The sequence below is a fragment of the Adiantum capillus-veneris genome, chromosome 23 (genome assembly GCF_014529385.1).
Source record: "Adiantum capillus-veneris isolate H3 chromosome 23, ASM1452938v2, whole genome shotgun sequence".
NCBI lineage: Eukaryota > Viridiplantae > Streptophyta > Polypodiopsida > Polypodiales > Pteridaceae > Adiantum > Adiantum capillus-veneris.
The window spans coordinates 148960380-148981667 of record NC_140953.1 but is presented as its reverse complement, the minus strand read 5'-3'; the positions used below and the strand labels follow the sequence as shown (position 1 = coordinate 148981667).

At 42.0% G+C, this 21288-nt stretch overlaps 2 pseudogenes; both read right to left on the bottom strand.

Annotated features, from left to right (window-relative positions):
* Positions 1-819: 819 nt before the first annotated feature.
* Positions 820-2893, bottom strand: LOC147428813 (uncharacterized; annotated as a pseudogene).
* Positions 2894-4866: 1973 nt separating this feature from the next.
* Positions 4867-5909, bottom strand: LOC147428812 (uncharacterized; annotated as a pseudogene).
* Between the last annotated feature and the right edge of the window lie 15379 nt (positions 5910-21288).

Below are 21288 nucleotides of genomic sequence, written 5' to 3'. Positions count from 1 at the left end.
CATCATCAAACTCCAACCGCGAATCAATTAAAAAATTGGAACTGTAAAACCATCATCCTCTCTCTCCCCCCTCCCTCCCTCTCTCTCTCTCTCTCTCTCTCTCTCTCTCTCTCTCTCCCTCCCTTTCATTTCTCTCTCTAACTCTCCCATGCACACAATCTTCTATTTCAAAATTGTCATGAGTATGAATCATGAGTCAGAGGGGGTAGCTACCATGAGACAACAGGTAGCTACCATGTAGAAACAGGTAGCTACCAGAAAGAAATAGATAGCTGCCACATAGAGCTACCATGTAGATAAAGCTAGCTACCATGCTAATACTAGATAGCTACCAGTCATGAGCAGCTAGCTACCATGCTGAAAATAGATAGCTACCAGTAATAAGAAGCTAGCTACCATGCTGAAAATAGATAGCTACCAATCTTTAACAGGCAGCTACCATGCAAAAATAGATAGCTGCCAATCAAGGATAGGCAGCTACCTTGTAGAAAATAGAGCTAACATTCATAAACAGGTAGCTACCATGCAGAAATAGACATCTACCATACAACAAGATTTATACTGGTGGCATTTGCAAGGAGTCTACAACACATTTGACTAAGATTTAAAAATTTCAACTCAATTACAAATGACTTGAAGTACCGCGTATCATTTCCCAACAAAATCAGAAATGCCAAGAAGTCACGATATCCATTTTAGTATGAAGCCAGTTACAGATTCAAGAAGGCTGATATAAACAGGTCAATGATACAAAAAGGGGTTATCAACTCCCACTGGCTGTTTACACAAGTACATAGGCCCAAACCTAAACTTGGTCTCTTACGATCGAGTCACTTTTCTCTGTGACCAATATTTGATAACATATTGGGAAACCTGATCCTTCTCATTTGATATCATGTGCATCCTAACATACTGATCAGAATCTTGCACACAGTTCCACCCCTTTAGCCACGGCAAAAGAGTGTTCGTGAGGTAGCGAGGATCCTGTGATTCATCATCCGATTGAAATGTTGGTGGACATATCATGGTTGTATCACTGTTGAGAATATTTTTGTATCGTGCATCGTCCACCATAAGAATCGGTGACCCCCTCCAATGTGGTCTCCTTTTTAAGAGCTCCAGTAATCCCTTTACAAAAACTGGTTTTGCTTCGCCACCTTGCAGCTCTCTGATATCAATAAGTCTAAAAGGAAATTTGACGCAATCAGTTTGGCAAAATTGCTCTTTCCAAATTCTGGGGTGCATCCCGCTCAGGAAACCCTTAAGTGTAATATTCATGTTTCTGTTAGTGCAGCTGGACCAGATGCAAAGGTGAAAAATGTCTGCGCATTCACGAAGAAATTGAAGCACATCTCGCCTGATTATGCAAAAGGTGCCATGGTCACTGCCTCCCTTGAACACTTTTCGACAGAGAAAATCTTTGGTTCTCAGAGGGATCTCTGGATTGGGGTATCTTCTCAAGAGATTCTCATTCATGTCTAATACCAGGACTTTTTTAGCAGGACAGGTTGGAGGTGGTGTACCCTCCATCAGCGGAGCAGTCACAATGCTAATTGGGAAAGGCATCAGAACATCCTTCCACCTTTCTGTACAGGAACTTACATCTTGCTGTAACTCTGGCAAATGCACTTCTTTTGGAGGCTCTGGCTGCACATCTTGCCCCAGAGGGAAATCTTTCTGAGCATCACCGACAAGGATGAAGTCTGGAGGGGCCGCTGGGTGCACATGCGTGGATGCCCCGGCAGTAGGATCATGTGATTCATCATCAGACATTGTACCACTCTTCATGTCAGTGCCTTCCTTGCCAGGAAAAATAGCCAAAGATTGTATCAGCAGGAGTAGCTCCTTTGTTGTTTTTGTTGTGTTGGCAAAACCTGTGCGTCATAAAGTAGACAAGATCTTCAAAAGCCCTTTCAATCCTTGGGGCATTACCCATTTCCACCTGCTATAGCCCAAGGGTTTGAGTTCCTCTAAACAAACAGAACGCAAGAGTCAAAAAGTTGCAATATTAATTTTTTTAAGAGAAAATAGATCTCACCTCAATGGACAAGGCATCAAAAGACACATGCACCACATCACAAGTCACATAAAAAAACACTTTGACAGTGAAAGAGGAACTCCACGTTGATCCAAACGTTCTATTGTTACATTATGAAAGGATTGCGGTACAAATAAGGATAGTGGTTTGATACAAAAAGGATGGTACAACCAAAAAGGCTCATAGAAGGGTTGGCTATAAAGCATCACTCATGGACACTAGGTAGAGTCTAAGCCAGACATTATAGACATCATAGAAGGGTTGGCTATAAAGCATCACTCATGGACATTATGAAAGGATTGCGGTACAAATAAGGATAGTGGTTTGATACAAAAAGGATGGTACAACCAAAAAGGCTCATAGAAGGGTTGGCTATAAAGCATCACTCATGGACACTAGGTAGAGTCTAAGCCAGACATCTTTTTGCCCGTGTGTTTGCAACACTTTTTTTGAGGTTTTCTCCGCTTACTGCACCGGTATCCCATCCACAACCACAGAATCCTTCTCTTTAGCACTCTCTGACCCTTTGGATGCATCCAGCCTTTCATTATGGTCTCCCCTTGCCCCCCCTGCAGGAGCAGTAACTATTAATAAACACGCTAATCAAGCCATACATATGCAAACATCTCAGAGACTACCCAGTTATACCTGAAGTCCCTTTGTGTTTTTTTGCATTTCTTGCCGCTGCAAAAGCCTCTGCAATATCAGGGCTTTTTGAGGGAGATTTCTCTTGGTTCATCGGTATGGATGTCAAGGGTTTGCTAGGATACTGGCTCTTGAAGAGCTCCACTTCTTCCCTGACAAGTGGTGATTCCGCAAGTATTTCATGCACAATGGGGACACATCACCATCCATAATTGGGTTCCTCTATATCAGGTACATCTGTTTCTGAAACATCCCAAAAATAAACTCTAGGTGCATTGTAAAAAACAATGATGAGTAAACTTTGTACTAAACAAGTGCTTCGAAGCACCCAAGGAACTGTTGTTACCTTCTAGATTGCAATGCCTCTCTTCCTTATCGGAGAGAACACTTATCGTAGCACCCACTTTTGGAGATCACTTTGGTGTTTAGATCACCCTTTTTAGCATCTGATCAATAGCTAGGAAGCTTAGGCAACATTTATTGACAAGACCATACAAATATTGTACGAATGTCCCCAAAGAGAGGGTTACCAAAACTGTCATCTGATTTGGTTGAAAGGACCTGCGCCTCACTTTTTTTCTTGGAGGTAGGTTCTACAAAAGCATTAGGCAATTTAGGTTATGACAAGCTATGCTAGATACCATTGCATGAAAAAGGTATCTAGCATAGCTATCCCCAGACTGGTAGCTACCACAATACTAGTGGGTAACAACACTGTGCTGGGTGTCTTAAACCATAGTAGCTACAATTTAGCCAGTACAACATTGGTGCCTAAAGATTGAATGCAAGACACATGATCATGGCAATAAATTGGTAGTCACCCCTACCATAGCTACCACCTTTGGAGTAGTTAGCACATAAGCCACTAGCCACCTAGCCACCTACTATCCAGCCAGCAACCAAGTCAACACTTGTGACTAGGCAGGCCTGACTTGGGTGGGGTGGACCACCACCTACCATAGGTACTACCACCTTTGTAGAAGCTACCACATAGTCACTAGCCACATACTACCCAACCAGCTAGCAAGTCAGCATTTGTGACTAGGTAGTGCTGAAGGGTGGCTACCTGTGACTAGGTAGTGTTGACTAGGTAGCCACCACTCAGCAATAGCTAGTCACTAGCTAGCTATGAGTAGCTAGTGGTAGCTAGTGAGCAGCTAGCCATCTACCACCCAGCCAACTGCCACCTTGCCAGCTAAGACCTACCTAGCTAATATCTAGTCTAGAACACCTATACATGGTACCACCTAGCCAACCACATTGCTACCACACGTACAAGAGGTACCATAGTTCTCTTGGAGGGAAGCTGCCTGCCATTAAGAAATAGGCACCATAGCTACTGTCTAACAAGGTGGCTACCCTTCATGTCCCACTATTAGATGTCTGGCCCAATAAGAACCACTTTGGAAGCTAGTACTTGTGGAGATGCAATTATAGGTAGCCACCTTTGAGATCATGCTCATATGAAACCTACAAGTATGCACAGGCCTGAAGTTGTACTAGTAGTAGACTAATTCTACCACAAACACAACTACCTCTATGTTAGGTGTCTACCCATATGTTACCTAGGAAGATGGTAATAACAATGCACATTCTCAGCTACATTCATAGATACCATATGTAAATGAGCAAAATGACTGCTTACCAAACTTTAAGCATCCAGGAGATGTGTCGCCCCCACTGTCTACAAACATTAATTCCTTGATATATCTGGGATGAGACGACCACAACTTGCAGCCAAGCATTTTCCCTCTCTGTCAGCAAGGCTGGCAAAACAATATATGTGGTAAGCATGTCTTCAAGGGAGTATGAATATCCCCAACGCCTCTTCGTCGTACATGAGCAGGCCACATGCACTGCAGCTATCACGAACCTGCGATATCTCAGCATTAGGTGGTGGCACTTTGGGGGGTGGAACCTGCAAATGAACCGGGCTTTTTTTTGCGTTGCATGGCATTTACAAAATCAACACAAGCATTCAATATGGGGATAATTTCTTCATTCATCTCAATTTCCCTAGTAATCTCAGGTAACTCTGCACTGCAATCATCATCCTCCACCTCAGCTTGCAAGGTCTCTAGCGTCATTTCGAGCTTGAAGACCCGTGTCTTCTCCCTTTCCACATCAGCACTATCCACCACAGATGATTGCAGCTCCCCCAATTGATGTTTGGCTTTAGCAAGCTACGTTGTCACACTGTAAATGATTGACATTGCCCCCTCATTTCAATGCACATTTGCTTGCATGGCATCTCGTCTTTGACACGCTTCATGGTACTACGTTAATGCCTTTGCTTGGCTGAATGCCACAGCCATTTGAACATCATCAAGTTCACGAAGAGACAAATTTCCAAGCCTTGAAAATTTGGCCACATTGTGCAAGCCAAAACCCCTGTTGGCATCCCCATCATCTACATTCGTAACCATGGTCATGTGCCGCGAGCTCTGTGGTGCACTTGTGGAGTGGAACGGTGCCCATCTCTGTTTCTTCAGCTGCAGCTTGCTAGATTCCATATTGGCTGCAATGCTCTCAGCAAAAGCTGCCCAATTCACAGCCCCTCTCAAATGTTCATAGAGGAAACCCCTGGCAAATGCCTTTGTTACCTCCATACCATATTTCCCAGGAGGCCCTGGTACACCAAAGTGAACTTGGAGTAGAATTTGCTCCATAATTCCTTCTTAACAAACCTGCATTTGACTTTGTTGCCTCTCTTTGGCACCTCAGTAAACACTTGTAGCCAGTCTTCATCTGAAAAATCCTCCTCATTGAGGAGCCTAGGATCCTGTCCAGCACAATTAAGCTTGTACACCTCATGGGCCTCTGCTTTTGTCATGCAAAACTAGCTCTTTCTCTCAAAGTTGACATGAGGAGGCTGCCACCTAGACATCGATGCAGGAGAAGAGGGGGTTCCAACATTTTGGTTTGATCGGGAACCACGAGCTTGCCTCTCCTCTACAACAGGTGTTGCATGAGTAGGATTTGGCCTTCTCTTCTTCACCCTACATGTGTCATGGTCCTCCCCCTCAGAAGTAGAGGATGCAGCTCTTTTGTTTGGAGAAGCATGCACGACGTGCCTAGGTGGTGTCTTCCTCACCGGCTTGCTCTCCTTCTGCCTTGCTTCTTGCTCCTGAGACCTGTGCCTGTGTGCCTTCCTTTCTTTCCCCACCTGCTCCTTGACGTGTTGTGGAGAGGACTGAGCCCGTTTGGTGTGCGACAGTAGCTCCATGCCCCCAGCTCTCCGCGTCATAATTCCCCCGCTCGCGGCTGTTACAAAGGGGCCCAAGCCACTCAAACTCACTTTTTGAAAAAAGACACTAATATGTATATATTGAAAAAAAAAACCCCCATGTTCTCAAATTCGGTACTACAAGTGACCTCCACCACTTACAAACTTAGGTAGAACATGAAGTGGCTAGCCCCCAAAAATCAAGTAGCTAGTGTACCACCTTAGCATGCATATACCCAGTATGTCTAGGTTTGATTTCCTCGATTAGTGATTGTCTTAGAAGGTCGAGTAGTTGATTGACAACCATCCACTTGTTTCCATGTGCCTACGGGTCGAGCTTTGTCCTTGGCAGACATTTAGTTTTTTGGCCTTGTTCTCATTGTGCTAGCATCTGCTCGCGGCATATCTGTCAATAGTTGTCAAGTTTGATGCGTTATGCACATTACTATTACAAGAGTCACTTTCAAGAAAGCACGGGGGTAAATAGCGTGCAATTGAAGAGGCGTTTTTTTGCTACTCAAAGGAAAAGGGGTAATAGCAATCTAGCCACTTCTTGTTGTTCTTTGATGACCAAAAAATCACTTGTTGCTAATGCTTCTATTGGCACCACTTCCTCTAGAAACTCTGATGGAAAAGGCAAAAAGAAGATGCACTGCCATTATTGTAAAGCTAATGATCACTTGATCAAGTAGTGTCCAAAATTGACAACAAAAGATTCTAAGAAGAAAGACGCTGGTTCCACTACAAGTGTAGCTATTGTAGAGTCTTCTATGAAAGGAGATTGTCATGTTGATATAGATGCAAAATGGACTTTTAGTGCAGAGTGTATTAATGATCCTTCTATCCAGGATGCATGTATGTCAATTTTTGTAAAATTCTCATGTGTGGTACTTTGATAATGGTGCTAGAAAGCACATTACCTCTCATCGTGACTTATTTACCTCTCTCAAGGATGTCCCTCATGAGGATACAATCACTTGTGCCAATAATGCCTCTTATTCGGTCAAGGGAGCTGGAACGATTGTGGTGACTGTTGTGAATGGTATCCCTTTCACACTTGTGATACGCACTTTATGTACCTGGGATCAAAAAGAACCTTTTGTATGTATTTGCACTTGCTAGACTTGATATTGTTGTCAAATTTGTGAATGACAGATGTACACTTCATGATCTCAGTTTTGGTGATGAAATTGTTGCATCTGGCATTTTATGTTGTGGTTGTATAAAATCACTTTGTATGACACATGTGGATAGAATTTTGTAGATGCAGTTGTGGATTCAAAGGTTGTTTCAAATGCAAAACATTAGCATGCATGTTTTGGGAATCTAAATTTTTCTAGTTTGATGCGTTTGTATAAAGTTGATATGGTGGCTTCTTTGCCGCCTCTTGAAGCACCTGTGAAGCATGTTTGTGAAGGTTGTATTTTTGGTAATATGGAGCGTTGGAAGTTTCCAAAGGATGGTTTAGTTAGGGCTACATAGAGATTGCAACTTGTGCATAGTGATGTTTATGGGCCCATGCAAACTCCGTCCTTGGGCAATTACCTTTACTTCGTGACTTTCATTGATGATTAATCCTGGCATGCATCATTGTACCTGCTTAAAAAGATAAGTCCAAAATGTTTATGTGCTTCAAGCAATTTTTGGCTCTAGCTGAAAATGTCTCCAAGTGTACTATGGACACCCTCCGTTTAGATCGAGGGGGGGAGTATAGGTCTCATGAGTTTAATGCATTTCTGGCTAGTCGTGGGAAACGCCAATGTACAATGTCATACACATCTCAGCAAAATGGTATTGTTGAGAGGAGAATTAGTTCACTTACGGAAATGGAAGGATGTATGATCAAAAGTCAAGCTTTGCCACATTCATTTTGGCTTGAGGATATCATGTGTGCCACTTATGTACTTAATAGGCGTCCTACAAAAGCTTTGCAGTCTATGACTCCATATGAAGCATGGCATGATAGAAAGCCATTTATTGATTACCTGCGCATTTTTTATTGTTTGGCTTATGCTTTGGTGCCACAAATGCAGACAAAAAATTGAATGAGAAGATTGTCAAATGCATTTTTGTTGGTTATAAACTGAAAGCAAAGTTTATAGGTTGTACCATCCGCAAATAAAGTGTATCTTAGTTTCACGTGATGTTCTGTTTGTGGTAAATTTTGTTCAACCTTGGGTGTCATGTATTAGAGATATTAATGTAATCTGACAGCACATTTATGACAGTTTTTTGCCTCTTTTTAGTGGTTGAAATTTGAATGTAAATTCAAGTGAGGCAAATGTAGAGCCTATGGGGTTTTCTAAAAATGTTACAGATCAACCTATTACTAATGCAGATATACATAATGTACTTGATGTGGAAAAGGCTGAGAATGAGCAGGCTAGAGATATGCCAAAATGGTTGGTGTATACTTTGCGTGATAGTAAATTGGATGCACCTTTGTTTAGTCATACTCATTTAGGTTTTTTCCATGCATCTTTTGCATCAAATTGTTATGCTTTTTCTGTTTCCAATTTATGTGATGTTGAGGAACCTCTGTCTTTTGATGAAGCTCAAATTTCAAAAAACTGGATGGCTACCATGCAACCAAAATATGATGCAATTATAGAAATGACACATGGACTTTATGTCATTTTCCTCTCAGCAAAAAGGCCATTGGTACAAAGTGGGTTTACAAGTTGAAACGTGAACCGGATGGTGAGATTGATCTCTATAAGGCTTGACTTAGGTTATGCACAACAAAAAGGCATAGATTATGAAGAGACTTTTGCTCTTGCTTTTTGTATGACTACTGTGCATTTTCTATATGCATTGGTAGCTCATTTTGGATGGGATGTACATCAATCAGATATTGTTACTACTTTCTTGAATGGTGACATCTTTGAGGAAGGTTATGTAACACAGCCTTGCAGTTTATCATTAAAGGATATGAAGATAAAGTGTATGTAAGAAAGCTTTGTATGGGTTGTAGCAATCTCCTCGTGCTTGGTATGAGAAAGCTGACACTTATTTGGTTAAACGAGGCTTTTGTTACAGTCCAATAGAAAGCACTTTGTATGTAAAATGTGAGGGTGATGTAATTCTCATTGTTGTTCTATATGTGAATGATTTGTTGGTCAGTGGTTGCAATGAGGCACATATTTTTGAATCTAAGACTGATTTGAATGCTACTTTCAAGATGAAAGATTTAGAGCTATTGTGTCATTACTTGGGCATATAGTTTAAGTAGTGTGATGGTGGTATTGCCTTGTGCCATACAAGTTACATAGAGACATTGCTATGTAAGTTTGGACTTGAGAATTACAAACCTATTACCACTCCCACAGAAACAGGTCTAAAATTGAGTCTTCATGATGTTGCTGATCCTGCCAATGTCACTCTGGATGCCTTATTTATGTATGTAACACAAGGCCAAATATTCAATTTGCAATCTCACAAGTCTGCACATTTATGCATAGCTCAGGGTCTAAGCATTGGCAAAATGTCAAGTGGATCTTTTCTTACTTGAGTGGAACTTTACATCTTGGGTTGTTTTATGTCAAGGGGGGTCATTGGCACATTTACATGATTTTTTAGACTCAAATTGGGTTGGTTGTTATGACACATAAGTGTCCATGAGTGATTTTTGTTTCATGCTTGGCAGTTCATGTATATCATGGTTGAGCAAGAAGAAACCTATTGTGGCCACTTCCAGTTGTGAGGTTGAGTCTTGGGGGGGTCACTATATGTAAAACCTATATATCACATGCGTTGAAGGACTTTTTATCAAACCCCTTAGCTGTGAATTTCTCACCAATAAAAGAAACCCTTTTCCTATTAAATTTGTCAATATTTTTTTGAGATTATTTTTTCAACACCCTCTTGTGTGTAAACCTGTGAGAAAATATAGAATAAAATAACCCCTACTGTTGAACCCACGTGATAGGCATTTTTTACCATAGTGACCTCATAAAAGGCTGAGTATAGGGAAGTCTTCACAACTATGGTTGAATGTGTATGACTCAAATGCCTTATGTCTGATTTGGGTGTTGGACAGGACACTCCCAACATCATCTACACTGACAGTCAGAGCACATTGGCAATTGCAAGGAACCCAGTCTTCACAACTATGGTTGTGTGTATGGTTCAGATTCCTTATGGCTAATTTGGGTGTTGGACAATTGTTCCAGGAGCGAATCACACCACCCATAAAGTGCATGCAACACAACCTAGATCAACATAATGTCAATCGAGGACACAGATGACATGATAGGCACACGGAGGAAATCTCTTTAGCTTGTCAAGCTGAGACCATCCTACACATACAACACTCTGGAAGGCCAACTAAAGCACAACCTAGAATCTCACTACTCTCAACTACACCACCTAGCCACATACACACAACGGAAGGAAACCCATCAAATCATACCAGAATCTCATGAAACTTAAGGAACACCATCCCCTCACTAGGATACACCTGTCCCTTAGCCTCTACACTCAAAATCCTAGCTCTAGACCCATCTGCAAGAAAAACGTATAAAGACAGAGCCAAATTTTGAAAGTGCCCGAAACTAAAATCTATGAGTACCTATGTGTAGCTTATGTCGCTACGATTCTAATGACTACTTGAAAGTGCCCGAAACTAAAATCTATGAGTACCTATGTGTAGCTTATGTCGCTACGATTCTAATGACTACTTGAAGGCCAAAAACAGACATCGTTTGATATACTTACGGCCACGAGTAGCTCGTAGATGCGCAAGCGCATATGCTCCATTCCGTGCGGAATGCTTGGTGTTGGTGCGTAGCTCTTGCCGAGGCTAGCATGAGGTGAAGTCGGATCTACAATGTGATGAACAAGTGGGGAGTAGCACCAAGATGAAGCTCACACTCTCTCTCTTCCACTCTCACACACAGTAGACAGCAGTGCTAAAGCTTGATTATGATTAAAAAAATTTACAAAAGTGACCTAGGTACCTTATATACTAAGGTCATCTTAAGTTAAACCTAAAATAGAGTTTGAGGGGTCAAATGGCTTGGTGTTTACAATCTAGAAGTGACATTGCACCCCAGCTTCTGCAACTAGACTACCTACTTATTACAAATGATGTTTCTAACCATAATCCGCAGCATTTCATAACTCCAAAGAATAAGGCTTTGTTGATTTATGTCGTGTTGTTGACCCAGCCGTCAACACTGCCCCCTCCGCGATCATGTCGTCCCTGACACGACCTGGTTGCCAATGTCGGTGCGGTCTTTGTTGTCGTTTTGTTGACGTAAGAAAGTATAGGCTGTAGCCTTTGCACAAGCTCGTCATGTTCGTCCAATCCGATGTACATATTCTTCACATGATTCAAGAAAATCATAATTAATGACGAACTTTATGTCCTTCATACCATGCTCAGGTGCAGCATCTGTTTCTGTCATTATAGGTCCATTGCAAGATCTAAATTCAAAAAGAACCCAGTCTCGTTCAACTTGACTCTTACCATCATGGATAGAGAAAGCTCCATCCATCACGTGATCCCGGAAATCTATAAATTTTAAATATTTGTGATCCTTAGAACAACTTCTACAATCTGTAGAATTGAGTGATTGTCTTTCAGATCTTGTGAGCCAATGACAACTTTGTAAGGATTCTATAGAAATTGTTTGGCTAAACCTTCAACTTCTTTAGGCCAAGTTGCACTTCAACACAAAGTCTGTCTATCATGCCAAATCTGGGAGATATTTTTTCTCATTTGAGGTTCAAAACTGATGTACAGCATTTGATCTTCCTCATTAAGGACAAGATATGTAACCCTGTGAATGTCGGTTTTGTTCATCATTTGTGTCTGCTTTTCTTTGTTGGTGACTCCTTTGTTCCTACATCAAGGTGATCAAAGCCGCATTTGCCACTATTAGCTTTTGTGTGACTTGTAAATCATTATACTGCTTCTACTTGATACATGACTTTATTAAAGTTTGACAACCCCCAGTTAATTCCCCAAGTTAGTAACTTGCTTTGAAAAGGACTTATCCGACATCAGTCATCATTGATGAGCTATCATTGTCCATTTGTACCTAAAATTCATATACATGATGTACAGGGTATGTAGGTGGCTATCATGGCTTCAGCTTTGAAAAAAATTTGCATATTTGGTTAGCTAGGGTTTTTCTCTTTTTTTTCTTTTTTTTTTGAACCCTTTGCTTGTACTCTCTATGCATAGCCTCCTGACAAAGTTTGGCTTGATTTGGGCTTGTATTTGGCATACAAGCTAGCTTTTTTTCATCTCTTGCATTTCAAGCTACCAAACACATGTAGAACCAATGATAAAGACTAGAATTTGGCTTGATCCCTGGTTGCTTTTGTAGACATCTATTACGATAGATGAGTGAAATGTCGTTTCTTCCCCTTTTGTTCTTGTCTTTACTGTTAGTTCCTTTTGTTTGTTAGGCTTCATTAAGTCACATACAAGATACAAGATTATAGTATAAAGATCTACTTCCTGTGTACGGCCTTGTAGTCGCATAAAATGTCTGATGGCAACTTTACACTTGATGGCTGCTTTTGTTTAGTCACATCACCAACTTTTTTTTGTCCTTGTAGGCCATCCCTGATTTTTATGACCATTCTTAGTCATGTTTGGCCTCATGTTGTTGTCGAAGGCTGATCAACATTCTAGCCTTGTGCAGATGACTTTCGAGGCATACCTCATGACATGTCATCATTTTCTTGGACCTTCTTCTCTTTGTACTACTCAACACCTCTTCAGTCTTTTCTTCATCTGGATTATGGATTTTTTTTGTTTTTCTCAAGAAAATCTCAAAAAAACTACAAAATAAAACCAAAAATCAAGTCAGCTAAAAAGAAAAATCATTCTAATAGAATTCTAAACGCTATGTACATTGTACAATGTCCCTAGGGGCTCATATATGGCTTTTGTCTCCAAATTCGTCTTGTAAAGCTGTTATGAGGGCATATACTCTGAATTTTGTCAAAAAAATATCACAACTAAACACAAAAATTCAATACAATTCACAAAACATTGCCCTCTAATATTCATATATTAGGTCCGCATTTAGAATGCCTCCCCCCTCCTATTTGGAGTCCTCCTTGACGACAGGTTATCACCAAGGGTATGAGTTGTGCTTGGGCAATCAAAAATTGTGCCTATGCAAGCCTTGTAATGTAGCCCTATTATGCATACACAGTCAATGCATGGAAAAGATTTATGTTGTGCAAGATGTGGGTATAAGCAATTTGCTTATTGGCATTTGTTGGCGAAGCTTCCTACTCTAAGCAATGTGATTTTTTTTTGAAGCTCCTATGTCATTTTACTTGATGGAAGGTTGTAGAGCTTTTTCAAAGGCTTACTTATCTGTTTGATGCTTCTTTGGAAGTATAGCCCTATGGTTGGTTTTTGTATTTGGCATTGTCCCTCAACAGTGGGTTCTCTTCTAACTGTATTGTAATTGTAGGAGAAATTGAAAGAATTCAAGCGATGGTGCAGTAACAACAGTGTTTTTGGTTTCCTTTGGGACACACTTCTTTGTGATGTCTGGCTAATTTCATTAATGATGCTCGTTTGGGAACCCATACTGGTCCCTGCTTTGTTTGTGTTTGAAGGCTAATTTCATTAATGATGCTCGTTTGGGAACCCATACTGGTCCCTGCTTTGTTTGTGTTTGAAGAGACTTCTTTGGGATCCACCTTGTAGTCAGTAGTGGTCTTTGCTTCAGCCCTTGTACTCTTGGTTGAGGACGAGGTTCAGACTTTGGGAGTTGATATGTTAAGTGTTTTGGAATCCAAATGGACTCCTGACCTCTTTGTGCTTGAAATCAACTTCTTTGAAACCCCAATCGATTTGCGAAAGCTTGCAACTTTGTGACTTTTGTAGATGCTCTTGCAAGCTTTGACTGTTTTCCTTCTAGCATTGGATCCTGTGATTTTTCATCAAAGATCTTTGTCTTCTTGATCCATACCTGTTTTTGGCCAATCTGGCTCTTTAGTATGCAAATTTGTCAAACTTTTTGGTTCTGACTAAGTTGTTCTTTTCTTTTGGCCTTCTTTGGTTGTCACTAAAGCTGCTAGTGAGGGTGATGGCCTAAGTACCTGGTAGGGGATGTCAAAAGAATCATCATTGTCACTACTATCCTCAGTAATATTTCATTCTAGCACTTTCCCTTTGTGGTTTGGCTGGTTATGAAAAGTTACTGTCTGTTTTCTCTTGGATTGTTGTTTCTGGGATGACTTGGGTATCCACCTGCTTAGAGTGTTGGTAGCTTGTTGACATGGCTGTATTATCCTTGTTGCCACGTATGATGATGCTTGTTGCGGTTGCGTTTCCACTGAGGATTTTGGAATCCATTTTTGATGCACTTTATTTTTGTAGCAGTGACATTGGTTCCTGGTTTTTTGATCTGGACACTCATAAAACTGCACATTAGTTAAAGTTTTGTTTTTGTCACCTGTTGGGTCGTCATTTGGATATCCGTTGTCGGCATCTTCTTGAAGCTCCAAGTGTTCTACAGAGTCGTAGAACTCGTCTTCTTTTGCATCTTCATTTTCCTGGATCACACTCACTGCAAAGTAAGGAACAACATCATAGCCATCTTCATCACAAAACTTCATTGTTGGATCGTCTTTGATAGCGCACACATCAAGAGTAGTCAAGATGTGTTTCCATTCAAGTGGCTCTAATTCTTCCTCAGGAAAGGTTTCCGTGGTTTAATCTATATCTTTAATTGCCCTTTCTAGGATTCCTTCCTCTTGCTTTCAGCTTCTGCATTGTGAAGCTCCACATATCCACAGTTCTTTAGGCTTACCCAACCATGCTGGAAGTTCTGATCCTGCTACAGTAGCGGAATCAAACTCCTCCATAGGTGCTCTTGTCACATCCCTATAACTATGGTCCTTCATATTTATCCTTCTCGTGGTTTCCATATGTCTCAAGTAGATATGGTCATATCCCTAATCTTGGACCATTTTCAATTGTCACATGAATGGTCTTCCTAGAATGATGTCATAGTTGTTCTTCTTGCCAAAGTCAACAATAGCAAAGGTTTGCTCATATTCAATTCCACAAGAAGTAACAACTAATTTTTCTAGTAGTCCTATGGGCCTTTCCATGTGTCCATCTACAAGTTGCAGTTTCATCCTTGTAGCCCTCACTGTTGGTTTTGCCCATTTTTTTCCAGACCTCTTTTGTTGCGATGGAAACCCCGACTTCACTGTCCAGGATTTCCATGGCTTTTACACCTTGGAATTCCACAGGAAGAGTGGTGTTCCCATTTTCTCCCTCATAGTACTCACCTACCTTGTTTAATGGCACTAGTCTAGTATTTAGCTGAGGCATTTGTAGCTCTTTGATCCCTTCCTCGATCTGAGTCATTGGTTTTTTGACACCAAATTTCTCTAGGCATTTTCCCATGGTAGCCCACATGTTTGGTCATATTCTAAGAAACTCGGCTCACGTTATTGTACAGGTAACTGGGGTAGATAGAATATCTATCAGCCCTTTTGAATTGATGACCTTGTTGGGAGACAGTCTCTGTGATGGGACTGCAACAACCTTTGACTTGGCCTCGTGCTCTCCCATATAGGATGGTAGTGTTTTTAGCGAATGGGGTTGATTTTCCATAGACTGTACAGATCCTTTGTCTCCCCAATACGATTCCACTTCTAGATTTATTTGAGATTCAGTCTCAAATTCCTCTATTGGTGGAAGAGACACTCCTCTTCCATCACCCGATTGGTTTACTCATCTGCTTAGCCCACTTGCTTCATTGGCCTCTCTAACTTGTTTCCACAATTCGTCAAGACCATCTATTTCTTTACAGCTGTCAGGTATAGTTATGTGAAATCCCTCGGAAGAGTTATCCGTGGTATTCAACACTATCCTTGGCTCTAATGCGGGTCCTTGAACTTTTATTTGTGCTCATGACTGGAATCTAGATCTTTTCATTCTTGGTTTGGTGGGATTACTGGTGTAGGTGGGACAGGGATCACACCCAAAAGTTTTCCATCTGGTGGTTCTAGTAAAGCTTGGGCTTTTTGAATCATTTTCTTGCACATTTCAAGCCTATCCATTTCTAGTTCCGCATATGGATATGTCATCCATCTCTGTTCTTGGGTCTGGTTGTTGTTTAGCCGTGTTGCATAGGCTATTAGGAGGGCGTCTAAATGCTCATTAACCTTCTTGACCAACATTGATCCTCCCAAACTAGCACTTTTTGGCTCACTTTCCGTTGATGGTTCTGCTGGAGGTTGAGATGCCTCCACAAGAGAAGATGCAACCCTTTCCTCATGTTGTCTTATCTTCTCTTCAGCTTGGGTAAGCTTCTCAGCTAAGGATATCTGCTCTCGTTCCCTATGTGCTTTCATCCTAGCCTATCTAGCTTTCCAACTGTTTTGTTTGCTCTTGGTTTTTTGACTAGGTGCGTCCGTCTTTGTCTCACCTGTCTCTAGACTCGCGTCAGTTTCTATTTTGTCTGTCTCTAGATTCTCAGCAGCTTCATTTTGAGCTTGCGCTCTTGCAACTACTTGAACAGGTACGACGCTTTTGTTTTCCGAGCTACTGGGTAGCTGAACAATTCCTGAGACATTCGTTGTGATCTTTCTAACTCGGTTTGGATTTTTTGGACAATTGGGGATCAAGTGAATGACACCACAGTCTAGACAATAGGCATTCACTTGAGTGAATGACACCACAGTCTAGACAATAGGCATTCACTTGAGTGATCTCCTTTTGAGGACATTGTTTGACCAAGTGATTGTCACAGTTTTTGTGACACTCTGTCTCTAGTTGAGGAGCTTCTTCTTGCAATTCCTCTTGGTTATAAACAGGCTCTGACCTTGCTAAGCCTCTATTTGCAATGAGCCACAATGTCCTTTTGTCCATCTCGTACCTTCTTTCTTCAGGTCAAAACGCAAGAGGTGGAGGATGTACCGGCCTCACCATTCCATGTGTTTCTCTCATCTTTTGTCGCTTTGAAGGAAAGTATCCACTTTGGTTGTTATAATATGTTGTAGCTGGTACTAGTGCTTGTTTGTTGGATGGTTCCATCATCTGCGTATATCTCATGTCTATAGGCATTCTAGCACCTGGTAGTGTAGCTTGTTGTCCGAAGACAATCGGTGGCTTTGAAACTCCTACTGGTCCTAGCACATTCCTCATAATGTATCTAGGTGGAGGAGGTGCTACTGGAATAGGTTGCACATACCTATCCCTAGCATATTCCATGCTATAGTAACACTCTTCTCTTGTATGGTTTGTCCATTTTCTCTCAATTTTGTTGATGAAATTTGGCCCATATCTATATTATATATTGAAAAGACAGGGTTCCATCCACGTGGCTGCAAAATGCTTGCAGCCACAGTGAATGGCCCCGACCTTTCTCTTTCATGCCTTACAACGTGGCCTTCCAACTGCCAGCATGGTCTTTGACACAGCACTATCAAATAGCGGGAAAATGTGTTGAACAATGGGCAGGATTAGTTGCTGTGAGTGTTTTTGCACAATGCGAGCAGAGCCTGTGAGCTTTGAAATAGTGCTACCCATGGATGTCTCAAATAGCGGGCGAGTGTTGTAGCCATGCTACTACACCTCGGCCTTGCTCTTTCCTTTTCTCTCTCTCTCTCCCCCTCCCCCCCCCCCCCCCCCCCCCCCCCCCCCCCCCCCTCCCTCTCTTACATATGCTATTGCACGACAGTGTATGTATGTATGTGCAACTGCTAATGACACTGGCTCAAAGAGCTGTTCTTGATGATCCCCTCTCTCCTACATATGCTACACAACAATGTATGTGTGTGTGCATGCTTTAGGTGATGTGTGTGTGTGTGTGTGTGTGTGTGTGAGAGAGAGAGAGAGAGAGAGAGCCCAGGTCGTATGTGTGCATGAACACTCCGATTGTGTCTGCGCTTGAGCGTGCGCTGAGAGAGGGAGGCTCATGTGGTCTGACTGCAAGCACCAACATTGGCATCACCTGCACTCGCCCTTATTTCTGCAGCCATCGTTGTCCATACGATGGACCTGCCATCAGCTATGGCCAACAGACACAGGGGAATTAGTGGACCAGGCTGCATAGAGATATGTGTGTGCGCACGATGTTCATGTCTGCATGTGTGTGTGTGTGTGTGTCTGTGTGTGTGTGTGTGTGTGTGTGTGTGTGTGTGTGTGTGTGTGTGTGTGTGTGTGTGTGTGTGTGTGTGTGTGTGTGTGTGTGTGTGTGTGTGTGTGTGTGTGTGTGTGTGTGTGTGTGTGTGTGTGTGTGTGTGTGTGTGTGTGTGTGTGTGTGTGTGTGAGAGAGAGAGAGAGAGATTGGACATTGTGCCATTGAAGAGCTGGTGGCCATTGGCGCTGATGTGCCTCAAGACATCCGTAACATGCGTCCAATTAAATAATGCTGGCCAGGATGGTTTTTGATAGGTGGTGCGAAGAAGCATGCCTTGCTAAGACCTCTCTCAATACCCTCTCCATTGCAGCACAGCTAGGGGATGACCGATGGACTCAACTATGGCAAGGTGCACGAGGGAGATAATCAATTGCAAACAAGATTGGGATTATTTAGACCGTGTTCGTCAAGTGTAGTGACTCTAAATTGTCCAATGCTGAATTTTGAGCTTGAAGTTTTGATTAGAACTTCAAAATGAGAGAGAGAGAGACAGAGAGAGCCCATATGTTGAATCCATGCAATTGCACGCGAGTAAGAGCAAGAGAAGAGGGTTTGTGGGCGTGGCCGTGGCATTAGCAAGGGTTGCCATGTAAATTGGTTTTTTAATTTTTAATAAAAAATTACAAAATAGATTTTTAAAGAAACAGAGAGAGAGAGAGAGAGAGAGAGAGAGAGAGAGAGAGAGAGAGAGAGAGAGAGAGAGAGAGAGAGAAGCTAAGACAACAGTCCAATATCGTGAGCTGAGGTAGAAATTCAATGGAGTGGAGTGTAGTTTCATGAAACAGGTAGCATAACAAGGGGTGGGAATGGAGGCAGGGGAACGCCACGACAATGTAGCGGTTTGCATGTTATGTGTGTGTGTGTGTGTGTGTGTGTGCACGCACGCGCACATGCACGTGTGTGTGTATACCAGGGTGCATGTGCTCTATGGTCGAAATCACCAGGGAAGCACAACGACAGGCTACTCACTCCTCTGCATCAAGGGGAGCTCGAGGGCGTGTTGATTCTGTAGGGGACTTGGGGCTGCCACTAGGGTTGCTGTTGGTCCGACTGTCGGGCTATTTGGGCAGCATCTCGATGTATTGCACGATGTAGAGCTCTGCCTCCTCCTTCAAATGGAACGCTTGGTCATGGGAGAGAAGCTGCAGTGCCTCCCAAGGGCCATATCTCATGAGCAAAAGCAAGCCCTCAAAGATGCTCTCCTTGCAGTCCATCACCACGGGATGTGAAGTAGCACATGTGCCTCTCCTCTAACCCAACAAATTTTTAAAGTAAGCAAAGCTCCTGGTGACCATTGGCTCTCTCTCTCTCTCTCTCTCTCTCTCTCTCTCTCTCTACGCATGGGAGTATTAGTATATGTGTATTGTGAAGTGTGGCCTATCTTTAATTTCTTTCTGTCACCATAGGCGACTACTCCGCCGGAGGTGGAGTTAGTCTCACTCGTACTTCCTAGATGTTGTAGATCACAAGGGTACAGCTAGAAGTGACTTTTGACCTCAGATCTGGCCTCTAAGACTTTATATGTGTATAAAGTCTTTTGCTCAGATTTTAGTTTTGTTTATACTAGAGGTGCCTCTTAGTGTGTGGAACAAGAATATATGCACACAGCAAATTTTGGATGTCAAAATTGCACAAAATCATCAATTTTCATAAGGAAATCCCCTGAAAGAGTAAAATCCTCCCAGTTTTCAATCTATAAGCCCAAACGATATGAGATTTGGTGTATGTGCTCAATACAACATGCAGAAGATGGGTATAATGTCAAAAGTTCAAAATTGCTTCCAGAATCAGTCTTGAGACATCATATGCGTATGATGTCTACTGATAAGTTTTTGGACAGAATTCATCTACAGGCATCCCCAAGTGTCTAGCACTGGTTTTCAAGCACTTCTACCAATTTTCATACAAACACGTGCTCAGAATCACAAGTTTTTCTTTTTCCTATTTCAGACACTCCATCTTTTGTCTTTTGGGTGTTAAGAGTTGGTCAAAACTCTAGTTTCACTGTATACTTAGGGTAAAACCCCTTTCTAAACACATTGGCGCAGTCAGATTTTCAAAATTTTGTCTCCAGATGCCCCTTGAGACTTTATATGCGTATAAAGCCTAAATTTACAGAATTGTAGTTTTTCTTCACAGGAGCCCTCGAACATGCTCTCTTATATGCTCAACATCAATCAGTCATGCAAAAATGTCAACAGAACTCTTTTCATTGCATTTTTACCTCAAAAGTAGACCTTTTAGAGATCATGAATGCAAACAAGCACTTTAGCAAATAAATCAGTGATGAATAGCTCTAGATCATAATCAAATCACTTATCTAAAGCTATGGGGTTTTGCATCTATGAGTAGAAATATGCTTCAATGCCACACACGAACTAGCAAATGCTTTTATCACCTCACAAATCACTCGACCACCACAACAACTACTCTAATCTACAAATCCTAACTAAATCTACCTAGTTGTAGACCCTCGGCAAGACACATGCTTCCTGGCTATCCACTTGATCTCAGAATAACCTCTTCTGGATCCACTTAAGAAAAATGCTTCCTTTAGCCGAGACTAAATCAAGCAACCATCACACGAGTATTAGTAGGAATACCTACCTAAGTCCTTGTATCCCCGGTATCGGTGCCAATGTTGCGGGAGCGAATCACACCACCCATAAAGTGCATGCAACACAACCTAGATCAACATAATGTCAATCAAGGACACAGATGACACGATAGGCACACGGAGGAAATCTCTTTAGCTTGTCAAACTGAGACCATCCTACACATACAACACTCTGGAAGGCCAACTAAACCACAACCTAGAATCTCACTACTTTCAATTACACCACCTAGCCACATACACACAACGGAAGGAAACCGATCAAATTGTACCAGAATCTCACGAAACTTAAGGAACACCATCCCCTCACTAGGATACACCTGTCCCTAAGCCTCTACACTCAAAATCCTAGCTCTAGACCCGTCTACAGAAAACGCATATAAAGACAAAGCCGAATCCTGAAAGTGCCCAAAATTGAAATCTATGAGTACCTATGCGTAGCTTATGCCGCTACAATTCTAATGACTACTTGCAGGTAAACAGACATCATTTGATATACTTACAACCATGACTAGCTCGTAGATGCACGAGCGCGTATGCTCCGTTCTACGAGGAATGCTTGGTGTTGGTGCATAGCTCTTGCTGAGGCTAGCTCGATGGTGAAGTCGGATCTACAATGTGATGAACG